Source organism: Panthera tigris, chromosome D2, assembly GCF_018350195.1.
Source record: "Panthera tigris isolate Pti1 chromosome D2, P.tigris_Pti1_mat1.1, whole genome shotgun sequence".
Classification (NCBI taxonomy): domain Eukaryota; kingdom Metazoa; phylum Chordata; class Mammalia; order Carnivora; family Felidae; genus Panthera; species Panthera tigris.
Genome location: NC_056670.1, coordinates 44,367,680 through 44,384,415, shown reverse-complemented (window position 1 = coordinate 44,384,415; position 16,736 = coordinate 44,367,680). Strand labels below are relative to the sequence as shown.

General features: G+C 38.2%; 1 protein-coding gene across 5 annotated transcripts in view; it reads right to left on the bottom strand.

Annotated features, from left to right (window-relative positions):
* The window catches only part of BMPR1A (bone morphogenetic protein receptor type 1A), a 137,381-nt gene that overhangs the window by 50,931 nt on the left and 69,714 nt on the right, over window positions 1-16,736 (bottom strand). For all 5 annotated transcript variants that reach the window (XM_042961284.1, XM_042961287.1, XM_042961283.1 and 2 more), the window contains one exon: window positions 6,889-7,003. The gene's annotated coding sequence lies outside the window, so the exon portion shown is untranslated. The remainder of the gene's footprint in view (window positions 1-6,888; window positions 7,004-16,736) is intronic.

Genomic DNA, 16,736 nt, shown 5'->3' with positions numbered 1-16,736 from the left:
CCAGGTGCCCCATCATACATTTTTTTAGTACTATGAAATAAGAAATTTAATATATTCTACATACTTTACATATATTAATTCATTTAATCTTCTTACTAACTTTACGAGGCAAGTATTCTCGGGGTGTCTGGATGGCTTAGTCGGTTAAACGTCCAACTTTGGCTCAGGTCATGATCTCGCGGTTCGGGAGTTCGAGCCCCACATTGGGCTCTGTGCTGACAGCTCAGAGCCTGGAGCCTGCTTTGGATTCTGTGTCTCCCCCTCTCTCTGCCCCTCCCCCACTTGCACTGTCTCTCTCTCTCTCTCTCTCTCTCTCTCTCTGTCTCTCTCAAAAACAAAATAAACATTAAAAAAATAAAAAAATAAAAGTTGTACTAATGAGGCAAGTATTCTCATTATGCATAATTTTATAAGAATAAACCTGAAAATGAAGCATGATTTTTTTAAAGAAAGGCATTAAATACTAGAATTAACTCAAGAGGAAGTAGAATACCTAAATACACCATAACCTGACTATAAAGTGGTGGTCAACGGGCTGGAAATGGGATGGAGGGGAGGGTGGTAAAGAAGGCAGTGGGGTGGGAGGCAGTGAGGAGGAGCCCAGGCTCTGGTGTACATTGTTCAAGATTTTATATAGTATGAGCTTATCAGACCTCCTTATTAGTCCCTTACAAACAAAGACTGGGTGGGAAGGAGCAAGGAAGGGGTGGAAGAAAGGGAGAAAAGGGAGGAAACTGATGAGCTCGAGTTAAACTGGAATTTCTGAGATACTTAAGATTGGAAATACCTCACAAGCAGGTGAAAATATAAGACAGGAGAACAGGAAGCAAGTATTTCAGATGGAGGGTAAGGATAGGAATTGTCACTACAGAATATGAAAAGATGCTACTGGAAATCTTGTGGCATGCTCTCCCCACAGTATCATATATAGCTGCAATAACATAGACAGCAACCCAAACCCAAAAGTATCCAAAATGGAGAATGACCAAATAAGTTAACTCAGGAGTGTATCCACCAACTTAAATTAAGAATAATGGTATCTTGGAACACCTGGGTGGCTCAGTCGATTAAGCGTCTGACCTCAGCTCAGGTCACGATCTCACAGTTGTGAGTTCGAGCCCCGTGTCAAGCTCGGTGCTGATAGCTTGGAGCCCGGAGCCTGCTTAAGATTCTGTGTCTCCCTCTCTCACTGCCCCTTCCCTGTTCACTCTCTTTCTCTCTCAAAAATAAACATTAAAAAAAAAAAATAAGAAGAATGGTATCTTAGTTATGAGAGGGCAGTCCTAATTTAAGACAATGGGAATAAACGTTCTGCCTCCCTTTGAAGGGGGTGGGTAGCATAATATGCAAAGAGCCTGAGGGCAAGGTCCACAGATTATCTACAGGATGAGTTCTAGATTTCTCTACAGCACAGAGTAGGAATAAGACTAAATTTTCAGTGGTGTCCAGGGAGATACCAACAGTAAGGGCAGAGCACATCTTTTTTCCAAGCCTGGAGCTATAACTGCTTTTCTGCAATGCAGGGTTTCAAAAAGCTGCTAGATCTAACAGATCTGCTACCTTGCTAAAGAATCTCCCAGCTGCCGGTGCCTGGAAGCACTGAGGACTCCTCCCAGAGTGCCAAGAAATCACTAACAATTTGTTGACTCCTCTGTTATCAGTCAACAGGACAGAAACAATTCTGCCTTCCCATGCTGACCGGTTTGCCAATGAACAGATACCTACAGCCAGAACTAAATGAGTGCTTAGGGAACCCAAGACCCCCATAAGTGGGCGCAAAATAAAATGCAGTTTGTTTTAAAAGGAACTCTGCAACCAGAGGAAAGGCTAAGCTCAAAATGAGAACAGGTGGCTTCTACTTAGGCAGAGCTAACAGAAGACAGTGGGTGACAGTGCACACACGAGACCCCAGGATGGTGTCTGTCCTCTCAGTAAAGAAGAACACTCACAGATGTCCAAGTACCGGAGCTGCCAAAAAGGACACTGATGCAGGACTGCAGCCCCAAAGACACTGTCACAGCAGCTCAAAGAGGATACCACCATTACGACGACAATCTGTCAATGTGAAGAAAGGGGAGCATCCCTGGGTTTCTATAGTGCGGGCAGTTGATGTGCTTATCAGTTACTGCTTTTCTCCTAAGTAACTCAAACATGAACAGCTCCACAACCACTGAAGAGCCACTGAACAGGACCCATTGAGAAGGGTACTTTGCATTCCTTATCATGACCTTTGTCCTGCACCTTCCCTTGAGGAACTCCATCTTTGGTGAATCCTTTTATATCCTAATTGAGAATTAATGCTCAGTGGAAGATGACTGTACATTAACAAACTTTTTTAAAATTTTGGGGTGACATAGAAGGCTGCCAGTTTTGATTAGGATGCAGAGAAGAGGCTCTCAGCAGATCAAGCTCCAACACAAGCTGCCCTGATGCTCAGACTCAAAGGTACAAGAAATAATCTGTGGTAGATTCTCTGACAAGTTCCAATAGGAGAGTTGGAGCACAGACCCCTAGATTTTCTGAGGCAAGGATATGACTTCATAACACTGTATGAAAACTGTAGCTCCTGGCATGCCATTGGGCCCCAGTAGAGAACCCAACTATGGAACATCAAGGATTTAGTGACCAGAGCTACCCATCCATGATTCACAAGGTCAGGTGAAGCAGCAAGCTATTATATGATAGAAATGGTATTTTTGTAATAGTACCTAGGCAGTGGTAGAGGGCACTAGTAAATACAAGTCCAGAACCTCATGTCACCTACTCTTATCACAACAGATGTCTTTACTTATGCTCACACCAACAACTTTATGGTGGGTTCCTGGTAACCAATGACAAAAAAGAAAAACCTGGGTCCTGGCTGACAAAGACAGATAAAAAATGACTACTGCTCTACAGCCCTACTTGGATGACTCTGAAGACAATGAGGAGGCAGAAATTCTCTCAGTGGGCATGGCAAAGAGAGAAGTGACCAAACAAGAAAAAACATGGACTCCTTAGGAGTGGTGAATGGTATGGCTGATTGGGTAGGGTGATGGAAGGAGCAAAAGTGGAAAATAAAAGAGAAGGAACCTGGAGAAGAAGCATGTTGATGGTTCTAGAAGAGCCCAAAGTGCCAACCTTTATATCTTACGTTAATGCCCACCACAAAACACCAACAATGCTTTGGTGCATTTAACAATGAGGTGCATTTAACTACATTCCCAACTATAGATGGAATAACTTGTCACTTGACTGCAGTGAGCTTTTGCTCTGGGCCACCTCAATGCTTGACCAACAGGGTCATGAATGGAGGAGCCACAGTGACAGACAGGAAGGCTTTACAGAGGCCCAACAGCATGGGTTCTTCCTTACTGAAGGTGGCCTAATCACTGCCACTGACACATGCGGGTATAGAACTGACACTCCAGATATGCGTTTGTCTTCCTTGCCCACAGTATATCGTCCCGCCAGCACCACTATCCCAAGGTTTACAGATCACCTCATGAGGAGTATCAATTATGGCCTCAGGATCAGCTACAGGATTGGGGATTACAGCTTGGTCCACTAACCTTCTTGTTTTGGAGATTTCTTTTAGCGATTACAACCAGCCTCCAATTTGAAGCAGACAAAGTGGGCTTAATGGAACATGAGGCAATCTGAGAAATAAAAACAGGCTATAGCAAACACTTGTGGTGCTGGCAACACATCCCCTTACCCTACCGGCCTCATTATAGCTATGGTGGACAGCTCTATGCACTGCCTGACAGCATCTGATACCAAGTATAAGCCAAGGCACTGCTGTTTTGCTCCTTAGGGTTTTCTCCAAACTTAAAGAAGACGGCTCAGCAATATGCAGGCACAGCCATACAAACGCTAGAGTTAAAGCTCCAGGAGCAATCTTCAACTAACAGAAGATGAAAAGTCATTGGGGCACCGGGCTTGCTAGGTCAGAAGAGCATCTGATTCTTGATCTCAGGGTCATAAGTTACAGCCCCTTGTTGGGTGTAGAGATCCCTCAAATAACAAAAACCTCAAAAAAAAAAAAAAAAAAGATGATGAAAGTCAGTGGATAAATGTCCAAGCTCCCTGTCCTTTGATGGGACAATACTACGGCGCATTCCGAGGGTCCCCAGGATTACCCATAGTGATAACCAGCTCCTTACCACACTTTATGTAACTTCTCTCACCTTTCCCTTTCTCCCATTTCTGCTTCTTTGGATCACCTCGCAAATAAACTACCTAGTCGTAAGTCCTTTTCTCAGGCTCTACTTTCAAAGGAGCCCAAACTAAGAAGTGGTGCAGTCAGGACTCAAACTAAAACAATGTGGCTCCACAGCCTGCACTTTAACAAGAGCGTATTGCCTCTTTAAAGCAGCAGAATAGGGTGCAATACACTATGGGATCCTAAATGTAAATACCAGTGAGCAAGCATATACACAGCAACAAAGAGATTTTAACTTTCTAGTGGTGAAGAAAACTGGAAAAAAAGGGGCAGACTATATGTAGCCAAACCTAAGTCAATTAAATACATACATACACACACACCAAAGACATATTCAAAGACATATAGCAAACAAATGAGACTGCTTTCCTATGGCAGGAGGAGACAAAAGGAGAGTGGAGATCAAGAAGAAAGTAAATAAAATAAATCAATTGAGGGACCTTATAAAGAACAAAGTAATTTTACTCCTGTAAATGTAAGATATGATTAACTTGAGTTTCTGAGTCACAGTCCGAACATACTGTCACAATATTACATGGAAAAGTCGACAGTACTTGTTATGAATCAGAAGTTATCAAAATAAATATAAAACTCTGAAAATATTTTTATTTACTTATTTATTTTTGATGTTTATTTTTGAGAGAGAGAAAGAAAGTGTGTGTGCAGGCATGCATGTGAGCATGGGAGGGTCAGAGAAAGAGACATTACAATCCAAAGCAGGCTCCAGGCTCTGAGCTGTCAGCATAGACCATGACCTGAGCCAAAGTCGGACGCTTAACTGACTGGGCTACCCAGGCACCCCTGAAAATATTTTTAAAAATTCACCTGTGTTAAGACCTAAAATCATCCTGAACAGTACTGGCAGCACACATTCCATACTTTGAGAAACACTGTTGTCACTATTGTGAGATAAGAATGATAGAGGGATCTTCAAAATATATATATTTTTTGGGGTGCCTGGGTGGCTCAGTCAGTTGAGAGTTGGACTTCAGCTCAGGTCATGATCTCACAGTTCATGGGTTCAAGCCCTGCACTGGGCTCCCTGTCAGCGCAGAGCAGGCTCGGGATCCTCTGTACTCCTCTTTCTCTGCCCCTCTCCCTCTCATGCTCTTGCTCTCGCTCAAAAATAAATAAACATTAAAAACACCTTTAATATACATTTTAATAGTAAAAATATTAATTTGAGAGCTTAACTAGATTTATGTTAAAGAGAAAACTTGAGGGGTGCCTGGATGGCTCAGTCAGTTAAACAACCAACTTCAGGTCAGGTATCTCTCTCTCTCAAAAAAAAACCACTAAAAATTTTTTTAAAAAGAGAAAACTTGATAAGAGCTTAATCACAAAGCCTTTTCTTAATGTGAATGCTTTCCTTCCTCAATAATGTAATGTTTTCCAGTTACACAATGTATAATCACAAAACAGTGAGTACTTAATTTTCAATATAAAATGTTGGAATATTTCTAAATATTGATTGCAAAGTCCTAAATCAGTCATCAACTAAGAGCTGAAAAGAACTTTAATAAAAGCACCAAAACTAGCTAGTTTTATATTATGAGGTAACTTATTACCTCACTGAAAGGTATTTCTCTAAGGACATTACCATACTGATGGTTATTTGTTAACATGAAACCATCAAATTCTGCTTCATAAATTTCTTCATTGATCCCAATTCACTGAGCAGTAACTCCATTAAAATAAGATACATCCTTCAGTAACAGTGTCAGAATTATACCTGAAGGAATATTTTCAACATTTTTTACTAAATCTTGCTTAGTATTTAAAACTATAGCAAAAGATGTAATATGAACAGAACAGTATTTTTTTTCTTTAAAAACTGCTCTTTTAAAAAATGCAATACCTTAAAAAAATTAATTTTTAAAAATAAGAATAGGGATGCCTGGGTCACTCAGTCGGTTGAGCATCCAACTCTTGATTTCAGCTCAGTCATGATCTTGAGGTTCGTGGGATCAAGCCCCTCGTCAGGCTCCACACTGAGCATAGAGCCTGCTTGGGATTCTCTCTCATTCTCTGCCCCTATCCCATGCACATGTGCTCTCTCTCTGTCTCTCTAAAGAAACAAACAAAAAGAATAAAAAAGGCAATACTTTGCTTTTTTTATGGTATCTCCCTTACAATATGCTAAGACTTGAAACATGATGTACAAAAATATTTGTTGTATGTAAACAAATGACAAAATGAAGAGATCAATAAGACAATAAAACATTAATTTTAATGTTTCCTTAAGCTTAGAAAACTTAGGGTGCCTGGGTGGCTCAGTCAGTTAAATGTCTGACTCTTGATTTCAGCTCAGGTCATAAGCTCACAGTTTGTGAGTTTGAGCCCCACTTGGGGTTCTGTGCTGAGGGCATGGAGCCTGCTTGGGATTCTATCTCCCTCTCTCTCTGACCCTCCCCCACTTGCTCTCTATCTCTAGCTCAAAATAAATAAAAATAAACTTTAAAAATAAATAAACTCAGGAAACTTAGATTTGAAAAATTACTTATATTTGCTATGGATGCTGCCCAACATTATCCGTACTATCCAGACAGAATGCATGGGCATCATCATCTCTTTCCAACATCCAGTCAGAAATTACTGTTGATACAGAAGGACTATTTTCAACTGTTAAGAAAATGAGAATTTTCATATAATTCTAATTATTTTCTTAAAAGTCTTTTTCTTACCTCAGAGATGTGGCTAGATAAAACTGTACTTCCAATTTTCTCCAAACAGCTTTGACCTATGCTTCCATCTCATGAATTCCAAGACAGTATTAAACTGATGCATATTTTCATAAATCTGTTAAAAAAAAAAGAACTTATTTAGACTAAAAGAAACATAGAGAAGCAATACTAAAACTAGGTCCTGTGTAAAACTATACATTTTCAATGTAAAGTCAATGAAAATTCTAAAGTACTTTAACCTACTGCTTTACCATTTTCCCAACCTCTGCCCAAAGAAGTTTTCCATTTTGCATATTTTCAACTTTGCAAAGATAATAGCAGTTCTGTGGAAAAAGTTACTCACGTGTAAAATTTCTGTATCAGCTTAGATTTTTGAAAAAAAAAAATCACATCTTAAACTGGAAAAGCAGGAGCAGCTAGAAGCAACACTAAAATCTATAATTCTACAACATTCAAACCCCTACTTCGGCAAAACTATATTTGACCACCCAGCTAATATCCCTATTTTCACTTTTATCACAAAATCTCTGTAAGCAGTTTTCATTTCAGTCAAGCTTTCCCCTAGAATATCAGGAACTGGAGGGGTCAGGAATGAATCGCATCACTTGGTCTAAGCCCAGGGGATGGGTTACAACTATGTGACCCCTGACATTCAGTTCCCCTGCTGCCTTAAGAGACAAAATTCACAAATCTGGAAGAGGGAAACAATGAAAAATTTAAATCTATTTAAAGAAGTGTGTTGTTTACTTAGAGATCTTGCAAATAATTTTGTTGAATGTATCTTTTAACTGAAACTTCAAATAGCAAGGTATTCTGTTTCATATTGTAAAAGGAAAAATTTTAAGCTGCATGAACACTACCTATGTCCCACTGCAAGGTCAAAATGCCTTTGTCTTCAAGTGCATTTAGAAGTATCATTTGTGTCACACTGAGGTTTAATACTCTTGGCAATAATGACTGAATTCATGTAAACTGGGCAACCTGAAACTGTCTAGCATATCAGATAGCAGGCTTTCTTAAAGACAAGAGTCTCCACTCAGCAGACAGGCTGCCATAGGACCATGCTAAATCTTTCATGGTCCAACTAAAGACAGACTGACCCTGAAAGCAATTAGCAATGCTTTGTCTGCATTTAAGAGCTTTTACTGTCTTCGCAACGCACTGGTTACCTACAACTTAACTGGCCCCTAACATTTTTCAGGGTACTGACAGGACTATACAACTCTTAGAATATCACTTAGAGAAAAGAGGGCAGGAATGGAGATACACTGTTTAGGATTTTCTTTTTCTTTTTCTTTTTTTTTTCAACGTTTATTTTATTTTTTGGGACAGAGAGAGACAGAGCATGAACGGGGGAGGGACAGAGAGAGAGGGAGACACAGAATCGGAAACAGGCTCCAGGCTCTGAGCCATCAGCCCAGAGCCCGACGCGGGGCTCGAACTCACGGACTGTGAGATCGTGACCTGGCTGAAGTCGGACGCTTAACCAACTGCGCCACCCAGGCACCCCAGGATTTTGTTTTTCTGAGATGTTCACAGTCTTAAAAAATTTCCCTTATATAATCAAAAAATAAATGCATTGTATTTCCATTTTAGAAATGACAAATATTTTCCCCGAAAGCCCCTCTTTGCCAACAACTCCATTCTTCCCAAATGGTGTGTGTGGAAGAAAAGAAGGAAGGCAATCACTTATATTAAGCAAAGCTCAGATTAACCTATTCTCCTAAAGGTTAAAACAATCCATCAAAATGACTATGTTTAAAAATACATGGCTTGATTCTAATTCTACCAGGTTATTTCCAATGGATCAAATAAAATTAACATGTGAACCACTTACCCACCATTGTTTATTACAGCACTATTTATTACAACACCATTTCCTTGGTGTGAAAAAAAATAACTGAAGCTTTAGGCTAAGTCTAAAGTTAATAAAAAGAAAAATACATAATTAAAGAATCTGGAAATACGCCACCTTCAAAGTCCAAGATCCTGCCTGAATTTTCTATCCTCCCTCCATCCTCTCAATGCAGAAATAAATGACAAAAAAATATAACTGTCTAAAGATTGAATCTAAGACCAACTAATGAAAACCAAGTAAATGTGACCTTACTACTAAGAGGTAAATAAAAGATTAATCAAAGGACAGGATATGCTTCACAGTACAGGTCTGCAAATCACTTTTTACAAACTAAAACTGTGTGAATAAACTAAAGCTTTCCCTAACCTTTGCAATATAGTGCTACAGTCCTATAAGCAGAGATCAGTAAACATGTGCAGCTTTGATCACTTAACTTACAAGGTAATATACCACAGGCTTTTAGCACTATGAACTTGGGTTTAACAACCACAAAGATCCAGTCAAAACTGAATACTAAACAAGTATGATAATACTTTCATCAAAAATTATGTGTCTGAAATTTTCAAGCCTGTTAGTGCTGGAAAACACATTGAAGAAAAAATAATTCTTTTAAAAACATATCAGAGCTTCTTAATGATAGAATAAGTGAAAAACAAACCTTTCTAGATATATTCTAATGTTTTATGATTGAGCTAATGTTAGAATTTCAAAGTTGGTAAATATGGGCAAACAAATGTGAAAAGTGCATTTTAATCCCACATTATCTTTACAAAATACCTTTATTTGCCACCAAAATGTACAGATCCCTCACGGTTCTCAAAATTATTAAAGTTGTTAAACTTTTTTAAAAATTATTTTGAGAGAGACAGAGACAGCATGATTAGGGGAGGAGCAGAAAGAGAAGGAGAAAGAGATTCCCAAGCAGGCTCTACACTGTCAGGGCTGAAAGTGATGTGGGACTTGAACTCCTGAAACCAGGAGATCATGACCTGAGCTGAAATCTAGTCAGACGCTTAACCGACTGAGCCACCTAGGCACCCCAAAAGTTGTTAAACTTTAAACCACTGGGGTACTGGGCACCTGGGTGGCTGAATCGGTTGAGTGGCTGACTCGATTTCAGCTCAGGTCATGATCCCACGGTGGGAGGATCGAGCTCCAAGTCGGACTCTGCACTGATAGCACAGAGCCTGTTTGGGATTCTCTCTTTCTCCCTTATCTTCTGTCTCTCTCCTGCTCACGAGCTCGCTGTCTCTCGCATGCTCTCTCTCTAAAGAGAATTAGATAAATGTTTAAAAAATAAATAAACCACTGGGGTACTTAAAAGATCACTAACCATACATAACCCATCAGTGACAAACACGAACTAAGGATATTATAGTCATCTTTGACTCCGACGTTTTAGGACATCGACCATTCACTCCTATGTAAGAATTGCTTTACAGAAATAATAGTGTACATATGCTTTTGATAAATATACTCATAAGACAAAATTTAAGATTACTTTTGAGTTTGTACAAAATGTCAAAAAGTGGTCATTTCCTAGTCTTCACAAAATCAGCAATACTGACAGCATATTTTTTCTTTCTACCACTCCAAATCCTCTCCTTCTCATCTTCATTTCTCCTCTCCAAGCACCATAAAAAGTACCCCAAATGTTGGACAAATATTGCTGTTAACACTATCACTGCATTCTTATAACCGTTTTAAAAAATCAGAACCAAACTACAAAATAATATTTGACAAAACATTCCAGCTGGGCTCTTAAACTAAATGCATTAATATTACAACCTTTGGTACATTAACTGGAAAATTCCAACATCATGCTTCAGAAAAATACAATACAGTTTTAGCTATAAGTAACTCAAATGAGCAGTGTAATTTAGGTTTATCATGCATTATTATTATTATTATTATTTTTTTTTTTTTTGAGAGAGAGAGAGAAGAGAGAGATCGTGAGAGCAGGGGAGAGGAAGAGGAAGAGGGAGAGGGAGAGAATCCCAAGCAGTCTCCACTCCCAGCATGGAGCCTGACCATGGCGCTTGATTTCACAACCATGAGATCATGACGTGAGCCAAAATCAAGAGTTGAATGCTTAACTAAGCCACCCAGGCGCCCCTATCAAGTACTTCTATAATAAAGCAGGTTAGTACCACATAACACAGAAAGGAAGGGTCAACTTATGGACGGGTTGTGTTCTAAAACATCACTTACAAATTGAATATAAGCATGATTTTACAACTTAACATGCCTTTCCCATAAAAGCAAAGATTTAAACAGCAGTATTAAACCCACAATACAAATGAACTACAGTGCACGATTCTATGTAGCACTCTTCTGCTTAAGCATACTTCCATACCAAACTCTAAGCTTTTATTCACTGTTGTATTCTAGGATCTAGCACAGTTGATGACACAGAGTAGGATTTCAACAAATACTAGCTGATCTGAAGTACTGAATAGCAACAACTCAATGATATGAAACCAGCCTGTCTAGAAAACCTTACCTATCTTAATTATAGCAGATAACCAAAAGGCAAGGGGAGAAAAGCTCCTTCCAAAAGATATGTGAAAAAGATTCTCAACACCAGGCTTGGAAAGCTCTGGTCTAAGCCAATTGTGGCAATTTCCATTCTCCTTGCCAGTAAGACAAGAGACTAAATTGCTGGGGAGCTTCTGGATGATGAAAAAAAGACACTTGGGTGAAAACCCTTTCCATCCCCCAACCTTTTTTTCCAGGCAACTCTGGGTTTGAGTTTGTCAAGCAGAATGAGGCAGCTATCTTAGGACCATAAGGAAAGAGATGGCCTAAGAAGACAACCCAACAAATAATGAAGCTTCTGCACAGCTAAGGAAACAATCAGCAAAACTAAAAGGCAACAAATGGAATGGGAGAAGATATTTGCAAACAACATTTCAAATAAAGGGTTAGTATCCAAAATCTAGAAAGAACTTATCAAACTCAACACCCAAAAAACAAATAATCCAGTAAAGAAATGGGCAAAAGACATAAATAGACACTTCTCCAAAGAAGACATCCAGATGCCCAACCAACACATGAAAAAATGTTCAACATCACTAATCATCAGGGAAATACAAATCAAAATCTTAATGAGATACCACCTCATATCTGTCAGAATGGCTAACATTAACAACTCAGGCAACAACAGATGTTGGCAAAGATGCAGAGAAAGGGGATCTCTTTTGCATCGTTGGTGGGAATGCAAACTGGTGCAGCCACTCTGGAAAACACTATGGAGGTTCCTCAAAAAATTAAAAATAGAACTACCCTACACCCAGCAATTACACTACTAGGTATTTATCCAAGGGATACAAGTATGCTGTTTCGAAGGGGCACATGCACCCCAATGTTTACAGCAGCACTATCAACAATAGCCAAAGTATGGAAAGAGCCCAAATGTCCATCAATGGATGAATGGATAAAGAAGATGTGACATATGTATACAATGGAATATTACTCAGCAATCAAAAAGAATGAAATCTTGCCATTTCCAACTGCGTGGATGGAACTAGAGGGTATCATGCTAAGTGAAATTAGACAGCCAGAGAGAGACAAATATCATATGACTTCACTCGTAGGAGGACTTTAAGAGACAAAATAGATGAACATAAGAGAAGGGAAGCAAAAATAATATAAAAATGGGGAGAAGGACAAAACATAAGAGACTCTTAAATATAGAGAACAAACAGAGGGTTGTTGAAGGGGTTGTGGGAAAGCGGATGGGCTAAATAGGTAAGGGAGCATTAAGGAATCTACTCCTGAAATCATTGGTGCATTACATGCTAACTAACTTGGATGTAAATTAAAAAATAAGTTATTAAAAAAAAAAGAATGGCTGCATCAAAAGACAGAAAGAATCTGGGTCCTTGGTGATGCTATAATGCTTGAATGTTTTAACTAGGTTGGATCTTTTTATTATATTAAATCTTTTTATTGTTTAACCAGTTTTCAATTACCAAAAGTAACCCAGCAAATACAGTGATTTAGAAGCCAATACGCCATTTACTTTCATGAATTGAACTTTTATTTATTCAATGATAACTCATCTAAATTATATCTCAATCCTGGGGCGCCTGGGTGGCTCAGTTGGTTAAGCGGCTGACTTGGGCTCAGGTCATGATCTCGCAGTCCGTGAGTTCGAGCCCCGCGTCGGGCTCTGTGCTGACAACTCAGAGCCTGGAGCCTGTTTCAGATTCTGTGTCTCCCTCTCTCTGACCCTCCCCTGTTCATTCTCTGTCTCTCTCTCCCTGTTCATGCTCTCTGTCTCTCTCTGTCTCAAAAATAAACATACATTAAAAAAAATTAAAAAAAAATAAATTATATCTCAATCCAGATCCTTCTCTTGAACTAATACAAATTTCCAAAGTACTAAATATTAAATAGTTATTCCAGTGGCACATTAAGAGAACAGAAGTAATATAAAAGCCATCATCTACCAGCACAAAAATTGTTTATGCACTCATATTCACTTGCATGGCTAACAGCAGCACCACCACCTACCCAATTGTCAAAGTTGGAAATCTAGGAAGCACTAATCTCATCTCCCTCTGCTTCATCTATTATATTGAGGTAATTAAGAAATGCTGCCCATTCTGATATATCTTTAAAATCTGTCTCCTTTATATCTATACACACCTAGTACAGGCTCTCATCTTTCACTGCAGCCTGCCTTCATTCTTACCTCCTTCACTGTACCTTTGTTTCTAAAATACAACTGTGCTTCTTGAAAAGACTGTAAACACCATAAGTTATCAGGAAAATAAAAATTAAAACTATAATTAGAAACCACTACATACCCACCAGAATGGTCATAATAAAAAAGACAGACAATACCAAGTGTTGGTAAGGACATGGAGAAACTGGAACTCTCACACACCGCTATAAAATGATGCAACTGCTTGGAAGAACCGTTCAGCAATTTCTTGAAAAGTTAAACATAAACTCACTATATGATCTAAAATTCCCTCTATGGAAATACCCAAGAGATATGAAAATGTGTGTCTATACAAAGACTTATACACAAATGTTCTCAGCAGTATTATTCATAATAGCCAAAAGTGAAAACAACCCAAAGGTCCATCAACTGGTGAATGGATAAAGTGTGGCATAATCATACAATGGAATACTATCAGGTAATAAAGTACTGGCACATGTTACAACTCGAATGTACCTCAAACACATGCTAAGTAAATGAAGCCAGTTGCAAAATACCATGTATCATATGATTCCATGCATACGAAATATTTAGAAAAGGCAAATTTAGACAATCAGACCAAAGCAGTGGTTACCTAAAGCAAGGGGTAGAAGTGGGAAATTTGGAGCAGTGATGAAATATTCTAAAATATTTACAGCACAACTCTAAAATTTTACTATAAATAAAAAAATACAAGTGTGCTTTAAAATTTTTCAACAATTTCCACTTGTGTATAAAATGAAGGCCAAAATCTTTAGAAGGCTATCTATAGACTGCTATAATCTGCTTTCCATCTATTTAACCTGCTTTATCTTCTACTATAATCTCTGCCAAAAAGCCTCCTGCTGGTCATTATTAAACTATTTGCTATTTCCTAAATATGCCCAGTTATTTAATGCTTCTCCCTTTCTTTGAACTTGCTATTCTAATTCAAAAATCAAAATGTTATCTTTATATTTTGCCAAGTGAACTTCCATTTGTCCTCACAAAGATCCATCTCAAATACCTCCTTTCATTGAATCCTCTCCACTCCCTACGTGTTGCTAACTTGCTGAGTCTGGTAATAACACACTGTAGTGCTTAGCACACTGAATTCTGATGATCTATTTAAAGGTATGTCTTACTTATTAAGATAACCCCTGTGTACGGCAATTGCATTTTACTAATACTTGTGTTACCTGTGTTTTAAGCACAGTCCAGTGACCAGCACAAAGGAGATAATCCATGTATTTTTGAATAAATGATTGATGAAAAATGACAGGAAAAAGAAAAATCCCAAAGTAGGCAAAATGAGCTCTGCACCACAAAGACCCTTGTGTAAGTATGGTTAAAGCTGGTTACATAAGAAAGAAAAACAGAAAACCATCCAATCTCACCTAAGTATTTATCAGGGTGGGATCAGTTAAATAGCCACAATGAACATTACACAGTCCTTTAAAAGAATGAGAATCATTTATTTGTGCTGATATAGAATGATATCCCAAATATCCTGCAGTTATAAAAATTATAAAAAGAGTCACTCCACTATTAAAAATAAAACTATACACACAAACAGCAGTGTGTGTGTGTGTGTGTGTGTGTGTGTGTGCGTGTGTGTGTGTGTACGTGTATGCACACACATGCAACATGTATGAGGAAGGTAGAGATGAAAAGGTACACACCAACTCATCGGAATATAGGCAAAAAAGTGGAAACAACCTAAATGTCTATCAACTCATGAACAGATACACAAAGGGTGGTATATCCATCCAACTAAATATTATTTATCCATAAAAATAAATTAAGCCATAAAAAGAATCAATTCCAATACAACATATGAACACTGAAAATATTACGCTAAGTGAAAGAAGCCAGACAAAAGGCCATGTGTTATATGGTTCCATTTATACAAAATACCCAAAATATGCAATTCCACAGAGACAGAAAACAGATTAATTGTTGTGTGGGATTGGGAGTGGAGGGTGGGAACGGAGAAAGACACCAAAGGGATGATCTATATAAGAAAAAAAAGGATAAATTTGAATTCATCAAAATTAAACTATTTGCTCTGCAAAAGACCCTGTTAAAAAGATGAAAAGACAAGACACAGAATAGGAAAATATACTTGCAAACCATAGATGTGACAAAAGATCCATATCTAGAATATATCCAGAAATATCAAAACTCAACATTAAAAAAAAATTCACCTAGAAACTGGGCAAAGAACATGAAGAGAGATTTCACTGAAGATATCTGGATAGCAAATAAGCACATGAAAAGATATGGACAACAACAGCCATCAGGGAAACGCAAATTAAGACTACACTGAGATCACTAAGCACCCACTGGAATAACTAAAATAAAAAACAGGACAATACCAAGTTCTGGCAAGAATATGAAGAAAATGAATCCTTCCTACATTGCTGATGAGAATGTAAAATGCAACAGCCACTCTGGAAAATGGTTTAGAAGTTTCTTTAAAAACGAAATACACACTCACATGTAACCAAATGCACTCCTGGTTACAAAGAAACGAACATGAATGTCAGTAGCAGCTTTATTTTTAATAGCCCAAAACTGGAGAAAATAAAATGTCCTTCAAAAGGTAAATGGTTAAACTATAGTACATCCATACAACAGAATCTTATACGCAGCAATAAAAAGGAATAAACTACTGTTACACAAAACAACTTGGGTGAATCTCAAAGGATTAGGCTGAGTGCAAAAAGGTCACGTAATGTAGGATTCCATTTATAAAACACTCTCAAAATGATAAAATTATACAGATGGAAAAAAGACTAATGGGGGCAGCTGTGTGGGTGGCATAAGGGAGATCTTTGCGGTGACAGAATCTGTACCTTGTTGCTGACGTGGTTACATAAATCTACATGTATACTTCAATGGCATAGCACAATACATATAAAATGAACCAATGTCAGTTGCTGGTTTGGTATTGTACATCATGTAGTATTAAGTAACCACTGGAGGAAGGTGAAGGGTACAAGGGACTTCTCATTATTTTTGCAATGTCCTATGAATCTAGAATTACTTCTAAGCAATTAAACATTTTTAAACTCTATTTCCTAAAAATGTTTTACCTCTGCTTTAAATTAGATTTTGAACAAAATAACTGTTCAAAGACTATTCAAGATATATTACTTCTTTCCAATCAGCTAGAAAACTTCAATTCTGCAGTGGTTTCCAGTATCCTATAGAAATGAGGAGTGCCCATAATAGAAGTCTAAAGAAACCAGCAGTTCCTAGACCAAATTCTGGGTCTGGGAAGCAGTGACTGCTATT